The sequence below is a fragment of the Alligator mississippiensis genome, chromosome 4, assembly GCF_030867095.1.
Source record: "Alligator mississippiensis isolate rAllMis1 chromosome 4, rAllMis1, whole genome shotgun sequence".
NCBI lineage: Eukaryota > Metazoa > Chordata > Crocodylia > Alligatoridae > Alligator > Alligator mississippiensis.
In genome coordinates, this window is record NC_081827.1 from 76,588,419 (window position 1) to 76,605,295 (window position 16,877).

The 16,877-nt window shown below is 41.8% G+C and overlaps 1 protein-coding gene across 2 annotated transcripts in view; it reads left to right on the forward strand.

The window, feature by feature from the left end:
* SYT1 (synaptotagmin 1) overlaps nucleotides 1-16,877 on the forward strand; it is a 672,911-nt gene that overhangs the window by 32,441 nt on the left and 623,593 nt on the right. The window contains exon 1 of one of the 2 annotated variants that reach the window (XM_059726117.1): nucleotides 8,170-8,225. The exons of the other annotated variant lie outside the window; for it this stretch is intronic. The gene's annotated coding sequence lies outside the window, so the exon portion shown is untranslated. Of the gene's footprint in view, nucleotides 1-8,169; nucleotides 8,226-16,877 lie in introns of those variants that run through there. 2 annotated transcript variants of the gene reach the window in all.

A 16,877-nucleotide genomic window follows, 5' to 3' on the forward strand; every position in this document is an offset into this window, starting at 1 on the left:
ACTTGGCTAGAAAAATAAATTGAGTAGGTGGTTTATAGGGGTTGGAGACACATCTTTGAGATAGATGCATAGAAATTTCATCAAACAGGATGTTCCTTCCAAGCCAGAGATGGAGGTAACTGAGCAGAACAGATTTTATGAAAACTTGTAAGGAAAGTTAAATGGAGATAAGCGTCTTATTTTTACCCTTTGCACCAGGTGTTGGGTTTTTTTGGAGTGAACAACATGCATCGTACCACCAAAATGTGTCTGAAACAGATGCACTTGAGAGCAACTAAAAGTGGTCTTAAGTGCCGCGCAGTCTGTGATCAAGTCTTTCAGCCGAGTGTCGAGTCATTGCGTTTGGAAATAAACATCTGGGTATTCTAGCTAGCCAAATATTATGAACCATTTGCCAAGGAGAAACTACAATTTAGTCATCTGAATTCTACACAGGGTTTATATTCTACTGCAAATATTACATTTAAATACACAATAATGGTTAATACGATGTAGTGATATCTACGTCAAATTTATGAGGCAAATGGTGCACACAGCCAAATATACTTTAAAATGGAATTGCCCAGGTTTCACCCTAATCCTAGGACATACTGTGCAAACTCCTACTTTTCTAATATATACTCCATCATAGAAACATTAGTTAACTTGGCCAAAGGATTATGACACCATTCCAAAAAATCCACGTGCCTCTATTTTATAATGACTTTTACGACTTAGTGTGGAGCTATCAACAAATAACCATGTGACAAGCCTACTGGCAGCTCTGGAGTTACCAGCTTAATAGTCAGGGAAGACTGCCAAGGAGCCAGATGTTGCAAGGAATGGTTCTGTCACCACTTAGTTTCTGGGTTGTGTGGCTGCCACCAAACAGAAGAAATGGGACAATAGATCATTTCACTACTGTAGGACAGCAGCTTTTCCATCAATTGATTCTTGTTCTGCTGTCATTTGAAGCAAACATTTGTATAGGTTTTTATAAGCTAAAAGAAAAAAATGAAGTTACAATATTTTATGATGAAACCTACCCTCCTAATTACTGAGCAGTATATTGTACATTCTTAACCTTCAAACAAAATGGGAGAAGCAGAGTTTGTACAAAAAATTTCTAGTTTGGATGTGTTCAGATTTTAATTTAGCTCAGGGGCACTCAACTTTCTGGCTCCACACACTGAGTAAGTGGCATAGACCCAGTCCGTGAGTCAGATCCTGTGTCCAGGTGCAATCCTGCACACTGGCCTGACCTCGCACACCAGATACAGCTGCATGCTGGCCTAACTCTTTATGCTGGGTCTGGCTGCAGAGTGATCCTCTATGCTGGCCCTGTTGTAGACTGGTTATCTAGCAAACAGGGCCACATCAACCAGCTTCAGGAATGAATGCTGCCACTGCTCCTCCACTGCCAAATTTCGAGACCCATGGGCCAGATCTGGCCCATGGACTAGAGACTGAGCACCCCTGATTTAGGCCATTATGAATGTTATCCATGAAGATGAGGTGTGCTTAGAAGATTTGCTGAAGTTAAAGTGCTTACTCATCTGGATCTTTTGTTCCAGTCTGTGATATTCAGTTATTCAGAGTGTTGTAGTGTCTGAGAGATCTGCTTTAGCCTGTATCTGACTGATGAACTGAGCCATTGAAAAACATAGCAACGCTGCCCCATCTTGGAGCCTCTAAAAGGTACTATTCCCCACAGGGCTCATATCTGGAAAGAAATATCTGTACAGATCCCCGTGCCCCCCATCTTTGCTACAAACATCATCTTTTACTTATAGAAATATGCTAACTCAAACTTTTTTCAGAAAATAGCGTTTGTAGCTTTCTTTTTTATTTCACCTAAGTAGAATCTCTGAGAGTAATCTTAATGACAAAAAATGGCAATTAAGGAAGTACAAATGTCATAAAATAGAAATGTTATATTGTGATAAACAACTACACTTGAAACTGAAATGCTGTAGCTTGCCCCCCCATTCCCCAATAGAGCTGTTCATCAGTGAGCAGAGGATGCGAACGGCCTAAGTACATGCACTGCTCAAATTCCATTTGAGTCGTCAAGCAAAAGTTTATATTTTGCATAGTCCTTTGCTAGTCTTCAACAGATGGGTAAAATCCAGTCTTCTGAACATGACGATGTAGTCTTTTCTGCATTACCCTACCAACATGCCTCATATCTGCCCTTAGAGAGTAGTTCACATGAGTGATGTTCCAGTTTTTTCTGTTTCTGATGAGGCTGCCAGCCACAGTGGTTGTTGTTTTGATGAGGCCTGTGTAATGGAAACTAGACTGAATTTAGCAGCTCAGTTAATAATAGCCACAAAATAGCTTTCAGAAGGATAACCTTCTCTTCTACTTCTCCTTAGATAGCCTCAAGTCTTTGACCTAGAGCTGATTATTGAGGACATTATTGATCATTTGGGCCAGCAATTTTTCTCTCCTTCAGCACGTGTTGAAGTGTATGAAAAGTGTTATATATATTTATATATAATTGTATATTATATATTTTTATGAAAAACTATGATATATTGGGGAGAATATCAGTCCATCCCCCCATTGCAATGTGGTCTATGTTTATGTCTTCTTAATGGTTTTGTTGTTATTTTGCTTTTAAGATTTGGGAGGCTTTTTAATAGACAGCTTTGACTGCTATGTTCTTTTTAAAATATATGTTGTTCAATGTTCAGAGGAATATTTCTGGACCAAAGCGCCAGCCAAAACCCTTTATCACAATAGACTATTCTCAAGAGATCACCTTATTCTAAGGGTTACTTAAATGAAGGCAAAGAGCCCTGAACATTAGATTCTTTTTCAAAAGATTTTCATTTTCTTCCTTAGACCTGCCACTTTACTTGCTGGTTGTATTATAAAAAGCTGAGCTTATAGCAGACCTATTGTAGAAAGAAAAGGGAAAATGCTTTTGCTACAAGGCAGTAGCTAATTCGCTATTCTTCAGGGACTGATATTCATCTATCCTTCAATAAAAGCTAATGGTTAAATAGACCCAATGCACTCAGCTAATCTGGAAGAAGTTGATGCTTGGGGGTTGGGATTTAAAGTTCATGCAGAAGTGCTGTTACTGAAGACAAAAATATTCTTACATTTACCTTAGAAAAATGTGAAAACATTATAAAAATTAACAGGCTGCTTTGTCCCTCAACTAGATGGTTATAATTTTTCATTTCTTTAGGAAGAACTGGGACATCTCTTGGGTTGTATCTGGAAAAGTCAGGCTTTATTAATTTTTTAAACACTGAGCATCATATTATAATTGTTTTCTTCCAAAGGATTTGAAATATATAAACAATATTTTTTTAAGTATCCCACTGACTAATGTTTTCTTGTTTGCATTCTAACATCCCTAAGAAAGCATGATGAATCTTCTCATGAAAGGCAGTTTTTTGCAAAGCATTCCCAGAGGGAAGAGAGAAGAGAAGAGCAAGTTTCCTTTGTATAAGTACCATTCTGGTTAAAGGTACTGTTGTGCTATGCATATCAAACAGTCCAAGGAGAAGAGGAAAGCTCACTGGAGAAACTGTAAGGAAAAAGAAAAAAAAAAAAACCACAGCCAAAATAGCAGCCTACACAAGTGCAGTTGAGTTCTTATTAGCAAGGTTACAATTTGAAATAAAATATGCAGGAGATCATGTGGCTTCCAGACAGCTGCTGTGGTGTTTGTGTTATAGTTGGTCCTTTTAATACACATCCTGAACATGTTTAATCTGTACTCAAGGAAGTCTTAATGTTGCCATTTTAGGACTGCAGAAGAGCCCAGATGTAGTGACTTAAATACTCAGAATTTTTATTTAACTGAACTATACAGTCAGTAAATCGCACAGAGCCTGCATTTTCTCCCATTGAAATCTAGAATGAAGCTCCTACTTCCACTGAAGCAGAGCTTCACTAATCAGAATGAGGCCCAAACTGACTGTAAACCTCATTGCTTTACCGGGAATACAGAACCTATCATGGTGTAGACGATGAAAGAATGTATATTGTAACCAAATGTCATGCTTCTGTATTTAAGCTGATCACCAGCAGAATGAAAATGGTTTTCTGTAATCAACCTGACAGAACTGTGTATTTGCATTGTGAAGTAGGCGGAAGGATTTGTCTCTCTTTGACCTGTTGAGAGTCTTCACTGCCAAGTGAAGGACATTAGGGCCACATCTACATGAGACACTGACTGTGCAGTTGTTACTGAACTTACTTGCATACCCAAGTACTAAATGACTGCATAGTAAATGGCGTTACTGTGCAGTAACATCCCTGCATGGTTACTGCACAGTAGCTCATTACTACTGCATAGTAGCATCGCATCATGGTTCGTGCCTCCTGCACAGTAGTAACAAGCTACTGTGCGGTAGTAATGAGCTACTGCGCAGTAAGTGTCTTGTGTAGACGTGGCCTGGATGGACAATAATTTCTAACTATACAATTATTTTTTTCTTTTTTGAGAGTTAGATTACAGTCTCCTTTAAAGGACTTCCAGTGTTGGGCCATTGATTTCCCTTAAAAAATGGTGCTTATGGCATACAGGGACCAGCAACCTAGTACAAGATGCCAGCGTGTGTCCCCAGCTCTCACAGAAAGCTCATAGAGGAAAGTTATAATGCCCCAGGCTTAACACTTTCTACTCAGCCATTGCATAGATAAGAGGAAACTTGTGCAGATGCCTAGCGAACATCAGACCATTGTTTGCAAACATGTCATCATCTTGTGATGCTTTGAAAACTAAAAAACAGGGAGTCTGTTTAGCTGCACAGTGATGCGAGAAGGAAAACATAGTTTTACAGTTAAGGTCATGGGCTCAGGACACTTTGATTTAATTAGTAGATCTCCCACAGAATTTCTATGTGAACAAAAGAACATATAATGTCATCTGCACTTATACTCTCCCAGTTTCTCATCTGCAAAACTGGTATTGTAATACTCCATTACTGTGCAGAGGGGCTGTGAGCTTAAATAATGTTTAAGATTAATGTTTATGTACCATGAGACCCCCTGTAGCATGGCATTAAGGTGCCTGCTACTTGTAGAGCCAGAATAACTATGCAGGTGCTGGTTGCTAGGGTAACCAGAGGGAGTTAGCCACTCACACCTGTCTGGCCAGCTGACCGGAAGGGCAGGGCCTGGCTCCTATGTAAACCACAGGCCAGAGGCCAGGAGGGGTTCTCTGCTGGCAGTTAAGGGAGAAGGAGCTCCATCAGAGAGAGTAAAGGGAAGAGGTCTGAATACTGGTGAGAGATGGAGCACCCCTGGTGTGGCGGGAAGAATGTTGAAGCCAGAGGGCTGAGATTTATGTTACAGCCTAGGGGCTTATGCTTTGTGTTTGCTGTTTGTAACCAGTGGTTTGGGTGAGGCTATTAGGGGGAGGAGAAGGCCTCATATGGGACCCCAGCCATGTGGGGACCCCAGCACCAGTGAGGGCATAGCATTTGGGGTGCACTGACCCCAGCCCCAGAGAGGGGGCAGCTTTGGAGAAGCCCCAGAGAGGGGGAGCCTTGGAGAAGCACCAGAGAGAGGGGCAGCATTGAGAAGCCCCAGAGAGGAGCAGTGCCAGACAGGGCTGTGGAGAGCCCGAGCGCCCTGTGAGGTGAGGTTGAGAGACAGAGCTGCAGAGAGCCCGAGTGCCTAGTGAAGCGCAGTTGAGACAGGGCTGCGGAGAGCCCAAGTGCCCAGAGGCGCAGTTGAGTGACAGGGCTGCGAAGAGCCCGAGCGCCCAGTGAGGCGCAGAGTGATACAGGGTCGCAGAAGGTCCAGTGAGGATGAGGGGACCAAATTACAACAAGGCCCAGACGAACAACGTCAGTACCATTGGCGAGGCATGGGCTGCAGTGTAAGGGAGGAGACAAAGCTGCAGATAGTGCCCCCTGGCATCAGGGCAATAAATGGGCAGCCTCCCAATAATTAACATCAATTAATCAATTAACAACAAGGCATGGCCAGCGAGAAGGCGGGTGGTTGGCCCAGGAACAGGTGTGCAGATCACATTTAGATTGGCCCAAAGCAGGCGCCTGTTACAATGGTGCACTGGCCAGGAAACTCATTAAGCAGTATGCATCACAGGATGCCGTTTTGACTGTATGAGGAAAAGAACCCTTGGGTCCATGGAGAGAGAGAAGCAGGAGTAGACGCTAAGCCCGGACCAAGAGTCACAGCTGCAGGTTTTGATTTGGCTACATCAAACAATACAACGCCTATGGGAGCAAGCTGCCGGACAACAGGCACTGTTAGCCAACGTGATTGAAAGCATCCACACACAACTGGCGATCCAGGTGGGGATGTGTGGCTACGAAGCTAGAGGTGACTCTGAGGCGGGAGATGAGCCACCTATGGTTATGGTCGAAGTGACAATGGAGAGCAAAAAGGTATGAGCTATGCTAGACTCAGGCTCATTGCAGACGATGGTGTGGAATGACGCACTACCGACTAAAGAAAGGGAGACAGTGGATCACGTAAAGATACAATGTTGGTGCGGGGACTCCCTCAGAATCAACAGAGTAGGGGTCATACTTCAAGTAGGCGATAGGACCCGGCAGATGCTAGTTGGGGTCACCGAACATTTACCCTACCCAGTAGTACTGGGTTGCAACTGGCCAGAGCTGTTGGAGGAGATAGCCAGGGTGAGGCCAGAGGAGAAGGTTGAGGGATTTGAAGTAGAAACAGAACAAATGCCCCCTGAAGAAGATACTGGACAAGAGGTGGATGTCACACCTTTGTGGGAAGATGAACATTTCCAGCTGAATCAGAGTCAGGAGGCAGACTTTCGATATGCGTTGCAAGAACACCTAGCTCAACGAGACGGCGAGGTATTACGACCGGAGCTGATGAATACAACACCAAGATTCGAGGTAAAGAACGGCCTCCTGTACCGAATTGAGCGAGGGAAGCCTGGAGGAAAGGAAGTCGTACAGCTGCTGGTACCTCAGCGCTATCAATGGGCTGTCTTGAAAGTGGCTCATGAACTCCGTATGGGGGGACATTTGGGCAGAGACAAAAGTGAAGCCCGCATTAGGGCAATGTTCTTTTGGCCTGGACTGTTGCGAGAAGTGGCGAGGTATTGCACCTCATGTCCCATGTGCCAAAAAGCGAACCCAAGGCACCCCCCAAAGCCCCTGTAATCCTGATGCCTTTGATAGAGGTTCCCTTTGAATGAGTGGCTTTGGACATCGTGGGGCCACTTCCCCGAAGTAGCGCTGGAAACCAGTATATACTAGTCTTACTAGATTATGCAACCAGGTACCTGGAGGCTGTGCTGATGCGGACCATATCTGCTCCAAAAGTGGTAAATGAGCTATTGAAGATATTCTCTTGGGTAGGACTCCCTAGGGAACTGTTGACAGACCAGGGGATGAATTTTTCTCGTGCGTATTCGAGGGAGTGAGTAAAGCCCTGGGGATTAAACACCTGAAGACGGCAGTCTATCACCCCGAAATGGTTGGACTTGTGGAAAGTTTTAATCAGACCCTGAAACTAAGAGGCATGGCAGCTCCCCTAATACCAGAACCTTCCAGTTAGGGCCGGCCGGTCCAGGAGAGACCCAGACCGAAGACCTACCAGCCGGTCAAGCGGCAGGAGGAAGAGAGTCAACCCTTTGTACATGGCAAGTGAAGAAGCACAGAGGGATAGCAGAGAGGCGGACTCAATATGGTTACGATACTGTGCCCGCCCCCTTTGTCAGAGAAATACACCAGGCCCAGGCCATCCTTCACAATTATTTAAAGGCTGTAGGGAAAAGACAGGCCTAGGGGCAACCTACCAAGGTTGGCTAGTGTGGGGCGGGGGGGGGGGGACTGCTCGCAGTGGGGCAAATGCCATGAAATCCCACATGGTGCACCTTGGGTAAAAGGCAGGTAGGAGGCACCTTAAAACCTCCGCCTCTGCATGTCTGGATGGTTGAAGAGCAAGAGCCAGGACCGAGAGAATGGAGAGAGGATGTGTGGCAGATAAGAATCAAGACCCGGCCCGGTGAGTTTGAATCTTAAGCGGGGAGGTGTGTAGCAGGGCACTAAGGTGCCTGCTACTTGTAGAGCCAGAGTAACTATGCAGGTGCTGTTTGCTAGGATAACCAGAGGGAGCTAGCGACTCACACCTGCCTGGTCAGCTGACTGGAAGGGCAGGGCCTGGCTCCTATATAAACCACAGGCCAGAGTCCAGGAGGCATTCCCTGCTGGCGGCTAAGGGAGAAGGAGCTCTGTCGGAGACAGTAAAGGGAAGAGGTCTGAATACTGGTGAGAGATGGAGCACCCCTGGTGTGGCAGGAAGAATGTTGGAGCCAGAGGACAGATTTATGTTATAGCCTAGGGGCTTATGCTTTGTGTTTGCTGTTTGTAACCAGTGGTTTGGGTGAGGCTATTAGGGGGAGGAGGAGGCCTCATATGGGACCCCAGCTGTGTGGGGACCCCAGCACCAGCGAGGGCACAGCATTCGGGGTGCACTGACCCCAGCCCCAGAGAGGGGGCACTGAGACGCCCCAGAGAGAGGGGGCAGTGTTGAGAAGCCCCAGAGAGGGCACAGTACCATACAGGGCTGCGGAAAGCCCAAGTGCCCAGTGAGGCGCAGTTGAGAGAGAGGGCTGCGAAGAGCCCGAGCACGCAGTGAGGTGCAGAGTGATACAGGGTCGCAGAGGGCCCAGTGAGGACGAGGGGGCCAAATTACAACAAGGCCCAGACAAACAATGTTGGTACCATCGGTGAGGCGTGGGCTGCGGTTTAGAGGAGGAGACGGAGCCACAAATAGTGCCCCCTGGCATCGGGGCAATAAATGGGCAGCCTCCCGCTAATTAACATCAATCACCACCCTGAAGCTAGCAGTCAGTCCCAACAGTCTCAATTATGTTTGCTTTTGCTTGGATCATAAACTGAACAATATAGCCCTAGACCCTTGGCATATTAGTAAAGCTTTTAGTTTTATTAGTAAAGTTTCTAGTCTCCAATTTTAATTGGAGAAAAATGCTTTGTGTTATGGGGGGATGCACCACACTACCTGCACCCACTTTCCAAAATCCTAGATTTGCCCATGCATGAGACCATGTTTCTGAGTTGGACAATAGCTTTCATACTGTAAAGAAATCTCAGTATCTGCTCTAGATTCAATCAAGTATATGATAATGGAAATTTATTGTGATAGTTCAGGCTGTATGAAAGCTATCTCAACTGTATTTCAATTCTGATGGGCAAAAACTGTTAGGGCAGCAATTGTATAAATTTGCAAATATTTTGTAATCATGAACAGGGCTAGTATGGACTTGGACCTTGAAGTTTTTTTACAATAAAAATATTGCCAAGGCGCAAACTGCCCTTGTCTCTTTGCAAAGTGCCAATCTGCCTTTCATTTATGTTAGGACAGCCATTGGGTTGGAGAAAAGTTGCCTTGATTCAGTATAGTATTCAAAGCACAGTACCTCGGTGGGTTATTTGTATAACGCATACTAACATTGTCATGTATTTGCACTAGAGCTAAACTGCTAATAAAATAGGATTTACCTGTTTCTATTACTACATCTTACAAGCCTACACTTAACATATTAGCATGGTAGAGATGACCTCTATGAGCTGAGCCCTCTCTGCTGCTAGTGCTTATTATCATTTCTGGGATTATACAGTAATTTATGTTAAAGAAACTAGTATATATCGTAATGTTCTCAGAAGTGTAATTCTAGTGGGGGACATCCAGCCCAGGCCACCTTGTCCTATTCATAAAGGAGAGTTTTATCCCTGTAGTTACACCAACCCTGGTTTCTTATACTATAATTTAAGTCACTTAATTCTGTTCCTTTTTAATTGCATATTATGTTCCAATTAGATGTTTATTCAATGATAATATTTCATTTTGCTACCGCATTCTTAATTAGTGTTACTTCGACAAAGACTTCTAGCAGGAGGTACTGCCACCCACAGCATGGCAATGCACAGAGGAGCGATTGGTGCTTAGATCTGCTACAATAGCATGTCTTTCAGTTATTCCAAAAGGGGAATTTTGAAAGTTGTTAAAAGTGAAAGATCCTCACCTACTGTGTGTTGTCATTTAGAATGTCAGTTCCTTTGAATCTGTTTGTGAGAGACTGAATTGTTTAAGGATAGATCACTGAGGACCGTGATTGATCTAAATCACACATGTAAGCAGTTTATGGAAACGTGGCATTTCATTTCCTCCAGGTTGTCATTTCTTCTAAATTAAAACCACCTAGGTAAATTAAAATGTTTCTCCAATCATTTGCATGGAATGTTTATGAGTGGAAAGACTTGGCCCATTCAAATGTAGTATCTTCCACTCAAGAAGAGCTCTTGTAAACATACTACATTATGTAGATGAGGCATTTGATATAAGACAAAAGGGCCACCGTCATCTTGAAACACAAAAGCAAAAGTGCACAACCAGTCAATATGTGAAGAGAATACATGGTAAAGAACAATTTTTCCTTAAATTCATTTTACGTTTCCTTTTGCCTATTCTGCTTTTGTAGAAGCTACCTCCTCTGCTTTTTAAATGTCATCCATATTTATCAGACTGCATGGTTCTTGACATTTAGGAATATTTTTTCATCAAACTAACTGAAGCTTTGACAAAGGAAGCTAATTATCAAGGGACAGGAGTGAGTGTGTGTGTGTGTGTGTGTGTGTGTGTGTGTGTGTGTGTGTGTGTGTGTGTGTGCGCGCGAGCGCATGTGTGTGAGCATTTAAAAAAGCAAAAGGATATAGAGAAAGTGTGAATTACCAACCACTTCTAATGCTCTTGTAGCAGACTTTCTCTTTTCCTATTGTTGCAATATACTTAGACGTTTGGATTTAAATGTTTGCTGAAGCATAAACAAAATATAGTGGGAGTTGATTAGCAGCCTGTGCCCCATGGCAGACAAGTCAATAGGTTATTTACTTATGTGCAAGGATGTCAAACCTGTCTGGTGTTACTACCTAAAATACTTACTGCAGTAAACTTCACAGAGCAGAGAAAAAAAAAAAAAGGCTGACTGAAAATGCTGATTATTTGCTGTTGAGGATTTCTTTGCCTAATGGATCTAAATTTGCACAATGTCATTTAATAATCAATAACAAAAATTACCCTGAAAGCATGAAAAGTCATAGGAGGAAATTGCTCTAATGCTTAAAGAGGGGATCAAAAAGAGGCCACAAGGAGGGAGGCTGCATTTTTTAATATTTGGATCGACCTAAAAGTTGTATGCGTTGGCGACAGTCTTATTTTCTTGTCCTCTTTTGCATTAAAGAAATGCTGAACTCTAATAAGCACTACACGGAAGTTTTTTTTACAAGCCCTTTTTGTGCTCATCCAAACAAAAGCTAATGTAAGAGTATGGATATACATTTAAATTCTATTATTAATCTACTCTTGGTTGCCTAGTAATAGCACAACTGCAGAAACAAGAAAGAAATGCATTATACAATACTTTTATAATTTTTATTGATAATCCAGTCTCTATATAACTGTTTCCCATTGTGATTATATCTGCCATCGCATCTTAATGATTTGATGTCCTTAGTTGCTTGTGTTCAGAATACTTTAGACTTCAAGTGGGGTTACTACCTAAAGAAAGAAAGTAGGATGTTAATGTACTACAGTTACTATATCAAAGGTTGCTTTGAATATGCACTCAAATGATTTCATCTGTAGTAATAGTAATTCTTAGGTCCTGCTATTGAAATCAATTTGAGAAGAATTCAGGGTAAATAGGTCTTTAATATCTGGTGCAGGCACACTTAAATTATTATAATTGTAATTCCACATACTTCCATACTAAAATGTTCATTTAATCCTGGCTTCTATTGAAATAGTATGGAGCCTGTTTTGCTGCACATCAGACCCCTTGGATTGTCAATCTTAAGTGACTTCTGTGGTAGCAGAAAAGAAACAAGAAACGATCCAAGCAAGTATAAGGTCTAACATTCTCCTAATCCTTGTCACTCCATTTCCAGCATACAAATATTCCTTTTTAATGTTTCTTGTGTTATAGTGGGCAAGTGTTCATATGGTTCTGAAACAATAAAGGGAAAAATAGATACAGAAATTCCCTCTGAGTAGGATATGCCACATGCTCCAAATTTTTGTTACACTACCCATTATGTTACCTTATGAATTTTTTACCTCTGAGAAATAGTTCCTGCTATTGGTGTAAGTCATGTTTTGATAACTGAAAAAGTAAGATGGGTTGGGGGAAACAATGTCCTATGAACCTCTAAGTCCCATACATGGGTTTACTTCATATAGATCTGTGCAAAACAGCAAAAAATCAAGGACATTTATCCTTTCCCCGAGTCCATAGCTCCGACTTAATTTCTTTCTGTTCCATAGAAACTCTGACTTTAGGATAGGGACGGGCAATTAGTTCAACTAGAAGGTCATTTTATGAGTTTTGGTGAGCTGTTGAGGGCCACATATATAAAGTTAATGGTGAAGATATCATTTTAACAAATTATATATAAAAACAAATCATATGCTAAAAAGCAAACATCTATTATAAAACATTGTAAAATTATTTCAAAAGTATTTTTGTTCTGATTTATGTTTTTATGAGTAGTGTATATAGAGGCGATTGCATAATAGCTCAAAATAAAGTCTTACTCTTAAATACTGAAAATTAAGTTAAAGAAAAATGAAGAAACTCACTCAATGGGAAGAATAAAGTCTCTGATGTTCATTAACCAAAGAATCAAAATCAGGCATCATCTCTGTTATTGCAATGCAGAGCACTGCTTCAAGCTGGTCATAGCTCACTGGAGATCTATGTTTTGATATATTGAATTTCATCACAGAAAATGTCTGCTCACATATATACATTAATCCAAACGGCACAAGCATCTTCCAGGCATGAGTCTTGATCTTTGGAAAGTTCTGTTCATTGAGAGAAGTGGCACTGATTTGAATTGCCCCACAAGCAACGCATCACATTGCAGGTCAATAAGCTCAAGTTGGAGGTCACATGGAACATTGTCAACATCAAATGTGAAAGGTGATGGGATCAAAGACAGGTTATTTTGTATCATTTGAGAATCCTTGAATTGGCAACAAAATTCAGCATGCAAGTCGAGTAGTGATGATGTGTATATTTTCAAGTTTTGATCACAAACAGTAATCTGCCGCAATATAGGAAATGGGTGAACTCCTTGTTTCTTATGTGGTGGGAGAAAAGGAATAACTTTGACATAAATGACTTGACACTGAAATGCAGTTCATGAGCAAGAAACCCCTTCCCTTGAAGTCTTGAATTCAGTTTGTTTATGTGGTCCATGATATCAAGAGCAAATGCAAAATCAGGAAGCCAATCCTCATTGTTCAGCTGTGGGAAATCTGCATCTTTTTCTTTCATGTTCAAAAAAAAAACCAATCTCAGCACTCAGTTCCCACAGTCTTATCAAAATGTTACCCAAACTAAGCCATCTTACATTGGTATGATACAGAAGATCTGCATGCTCATATCCAGATTCCTCAAGCAGAGGTGCAAATTGCCAGTGGTTTAATCCTCTTGTTCGAATGTAGTGGACTACTTTCTAAACTTTATCTATGACAGTGCTTAGTTTTAGAGTACTTTTACAGAGGATAAATAATGCAGTGTAGAAAAATAATTTTCTGTTCTGGATTTGTTTCTTTGACTTGATCTTGAATTCTTTTCAGCAATCCAACATGTTTGCCTGTCAGATCTGGGCTTCCATAGGTGGTTACAATCTCCATTTTTTTCTACTCCACTTCTAATTTTGACACGCATTGATTTACTGCCTCTAATAAATCTTTTCCAGATGGCATATCTTTCATTGACTGCATTCATGCTTCTGTGAGCTCAAAATGTTGGATGATACCTCAAATGAAAATCAACTGTGTCTTTGACATCACAACTCTCATCAAGTGCCAATTCAAAATATGAGCAATTGTTTACCTTACTTTTCAACTGCAGGTCCATGTTTTCAGAGATATCCTTGACATGTCTCACAATAGTTCACCTTGACAAGCAAATGTTCTTGAACTGCTTTTTCTTGTCTGGGCACAAAATCAGAGCAGAGTCAACCATAAATTCTCCTTCAGAAAATAGTTTGCTGTTGTTTGCGATTTTGTGTGCAATCAAGTAACTTGTTCTCATCATTCCATCCAGTGCTGCTGGTAGTTTTGTGAAAAAAAACTTCACTCTGCATTTGAGCAACTATCACCTCAGCTTTCTTTGCTCTTTCTTTGGCAGACAAGTTCTTATATTTGGAGTCATGCTTGTTCTCACAACCCTGATTCCAACTGTATTCTTTAAACATTGACACACTTCCTTTGTAAATTAAGCCCCCTGCTTTTGTATGCACACCAGTAAGCTGTGCTCAGGCCCTGGCAGCTCTGGCTTTGGCTCTGGCTTCTGCTGCTGCTGCAGGGGGCACTGGATGGAAGCAACCCCACCTGCTTACCTGGCTCTAAATGGCCAGGCCTGGGGTGAGCCATGCTTAAGCCCCAGCACCCCCAGTCAGGCTGGGCCAGCAATGCCCCTCCTGCCTGTGGCTTTGGAGCCCATGGTGTTGCTGAGGGCAGTCATGAGGAGGTCACCCCAAATGCTAAGAACCTAAATTGGAAATAAGCTTATCAAAAAAGAAGGTAGCCACTTAATGCCAGATATTCAACTTCTAATGCACTTCTAATGTAAATATGTTTTAATGTGTTTTAATAGCGAGTATGTAGACAACTGCACGAAGGCAAAGTGGATCTTGAACTTTGTCATTACTATATTCTTTCCTTGAACAAAGTGGGTATAATTATAGGTAAGCTGATTGTCTGTCTACTTGAGGAACAACTTCCAAAAGCAGCATGATTAGCAGGAATCTATACTGCACTTAATTTCTGGTTGGGTAATTTGATAAAGCTGGTCCAATTGGTTGGTGTTAGCCAGAGTAGCCTCAGGTGCCTCTGACACTAAAATACCCTTCAACTTGTTTCCCATTCTGTACTTTTGTAGATAGATCATGGAGGATCATTATTTAATATAGTGGATCATAAACCACATTTGTTTGAGTATAGAATTTGGAAGTCACTTCAGGCTTGTGTAGACCAAAGGTATCAAGAAGAGAAAGTATAAGCAGTTAAGATTATTTATTTGTGAAGATAATCACTTCTCTAATTTCCAGGTCTTGGCATGAGTAGACCAGTTTCAGTGTAGTCTGACACTTAGGCATTGCACTATTACAGAATTAGAGTAATAGCAGTAATTTATATACAGTTTTTGCCAAAACAACACAATAATATAAACAATAAAATAATCTAATAAAAATATATCATTTGTAATTTTTACAAAATATACAGTAAGGCTATTCATTCAGCCAGTTCACATGAAATTAAAACGGAATATAGTGTACAGTGACATAAAGGAAAAGATAAAATGAAGCAGTGGAAAATAAAGCAAAAGAATTCTGGCCCCTATTCTTTATGCAAGTAACACAAATACAACCAAAGAGTAGAGTACAGGATCCAAATTGTTAGAGAGAAGCCAAACTATTTTTTCTTCATTAGTCCAGTATTAAAGGCCATTTACAGATGTTACATTTTGCTAGGTTTCATCCAGACTACAGCTGTCACTGCATGCAGACATCTATAGTCTAAATTAAAATTGGCCCCAGTCCAAATTAACTAATGCTCATTGAATGAGAATTAAAGTTAATGCAGACTAGGGCAGCCTGAATTAGGCAATTTAAACTGTATTAATTTACATGTATATGTGGCAGGTACCTAGGGCTTGCTGTTGCTTGGTGCCCACCACCAGGAGTAGCAAGTGAGCGCGTTTTTGTTGCCCTGAGGTGCAGAAATGCATGAAAGCATCCCTGATGATCAAAGATCATCTATTAAGCCTTAATTTTGAATTGAAATTTTATTCAAACAGTGTGATTCAAATCAGTTAACACAATTTAGAAAACAGTGAGGATGTCTACAAATGGCCTAAAATTTCCTGTTAATGGAAGGAACCATTTTCTTCTTATTTCTTCAAAGAACAAACAAGACCAAAAATAACAATTTAAGTCACCTACCTCATTCTTCCCACAAGAACACTTTCTCTCCACATATGAGGTCCAACAGCATCTGCCCATGAAAACTGCAAAGCTCATTAGAGTGCATCTCAGTCTAGTAATGGGCTCTCATTGTTTGCAGTTCTCTACCACAGACAGGTAGGTTTCTGGGCCAAAGGAGTGCTTTATTAATCTTAAAAATAGGAAGTTTGAGAGTCTCGCTGTCAGCATGCTGGTACCTTTCATTCTTAAATGTATGTCTTGTTTTAAAAATAGGGAAAATATTGGGTCAGTGTCTTTCAGGAAAATTTCCAGGCCATTTCTCTGAAGGTGAATTTAGATAGCCATCCAAACAAGGGTTTAGTTGGCAAAAGATCTCTCCTTTGCAAATGCTTCTAGGATGCATTAAGGTGAGTGATAGGCATAAAAGATCTGATTTTCATAGAATCATATAATCATAGAAGAAGGGTCAGAAGGGACCTTGTAGATCTTCAGGTCTGACCCCCTGCCTGGGCAGGAAGAAAACTGGGCTCAAATGACCCCAGCCAGGTAGGCATCAAGCTGCTTCTTAAAGACCCCCAGGGTAGAAGCCAGCACCACTTCCCTTGGAAGTTGGTTCCAGATCCTAGCCGCCCTAACTGTGAAGTAGTTCCTACGGATGTCTAATCTAAACCTACTCTCCAACAACTTGTGGCCGTTATTCCTTGTTATCCCGGGGGGTGCTACGGGAAACAAGGTCTCCCCCAACCCCTTCTGGTCCCCCCTAGTGAGTTTATAGACGGTCACCAGGTCCCCCCTCAGCCTTCTCTTGTGAAGGCTGAACAGGTTCAGGTCCCGTAGCCTCTCATTGTAGGGTCTGCCCTGCTGTCCTTGGATCATGCAGGTGGCCCTCCCCTGGACCCTCTC